The 1,467-nt window shown below is 48.8% G+C and overlaps 1 protein-coding gene across 1 annotated transcript in view; it reads right to left on the reverse strand.

Annotated features, from left to right (window-relative positions):
• Cmya5 (cardiomyopathy associated 5) overlaps positions 1-1,467 on the reverse strand; it is a 92,929-nt gene that overhangs the window by 1,807 nt on the left and 89,655 nt on the right. The gene's annotated exons all lie outside the window — the stretch shown is intronic.

The raw sequence follows: 1,467 nt of genomic DNA on the forward strand, positions 1-1,467 counted from the left end.
CTGACCATGGATCGGGATGGAGAGGACGTGGAGCACTGACCATGGGTTGGGATGGAGAGGACATGGAGCACTGACCATGGATCGGGATAGAGAGGACATGGAACACTTGTCATAGATTAGGGTAGTATATTCAAGGTAGCAGAAACCTCTTGGGTGGCAGAGGCAGGTGGATTTCTGAGTTCGAGGCCAGCCTGGTCTACAGAGTGAGTTCCAGGACAGCCAGGACTACATAAAGAGACCCTGTCTCAAAAAACCAAAAAATAAATAAAAATGAAAAAAGAAAAAAAAAAGAAAAGCCCCTATCCCCTAAAGACCAATCACCAGTCAAAAGGGAAAGATGTCCCTTAAAGTCTTGACTCCACTAGTCCCTCGGGACCTGCGATACATCCTTGCTTCTGCTGCTTCCTTCCTGGTACCCCACTCCTGGAACTCTTAAGTGGAATTCACGTGGCTATCACAGGCCACGTCCCCTCAGGCCCATGTGCTATGGCCCTGGTCACCAGCCTGCGCAGTGGGAGATGGTGTATTCCTTAGGAAGTAGGGCTTCATGGAAAGAAGTCAGGCCACTAAGGAAGAAGCACTTAGAAGGGTGTAGTAAGACCATGGTTGCTCCCTCTTTCCTTTTTCTGGCCAGCCTTGATGAGGCAAATTGCCTTCCTCTGCTGTGTGTTGTTGCCACCATGATCTAATGGTCACACAGGCCAAGAAACCAGGGAAAGAAGCCATGAGCTGAAATGAAGCATTCCCCTGCTGGAGTTGGGTTTCTTTAGTTTTGCATGACCCCACTCCAACCCTGTGAACAGTTTTTGGCTGTTCCTATTTGGAAATGCTCATCTCTATTCACACAAGAACTATCCAGATGCCTGACTTTGGCTATGACCCTCAAACTGCCTGCCCTAGGGCTCCCAGCATCCTGAACTCAAGCTGACTCAGGTAGAGCCAGGCCCCTTTTTACATGGAAGACTTCTCTCTGGGCTCCTCTGCTCCTAGCCTAGTCACTACTTTCTGGTTTCCCTTCTTCACTGGGTCCTGTGACTGCCCCTCCACCCCAAGTTCTGGATCCACTATTTGTGGGTTGTTTTTAGGAAAAAAGGAGGGGATTGATAAAATAATGTTTAAAACACTCTCTAGGTGTGGCAGGAGGGACAGCTTAGTCACAGACAGCCTGACTGGAAAAAGAAATGACTGGCTTTGAACCTGAGGAGCAAAGTTAGGAAGGACCAAGAATTGAACCTCTGGAGTGTTTCAGGACCATCTTCATGCTTATGTTCAATCAAAAGTCATAATGCTGGTTTAAAGTCACTGAACTGGAAAATGGAACCACAGGCGGGAAGCTGCACCACTCTCCAGAGGCTTAAAGGCCACAGGTGCCTCATGTGGTACCATCAGAGCATGAAATAAAGGCACCTGGGGCTGACCTCTGTGCTGTGACCACACAGCTGTGCTGTGACCACACAGCTGTGCTGT

Source organism: Grammomys surdaster, unplaced genomic scaffold (genome assembly GCF_004785775.1).
Source record: "Grammomys surdaster isolate TR1022 unplaced genomic scaffold, NIH_TR_1.0 126391, whole genome shotgun sequence".
Classification (NCBI taxonomy): domain Eukaryota; kingdom Metazoa; phylum Chordata; class Mammalia; order Rodentia; family Muridae; genus Grammomys; species Grammomys surdaster.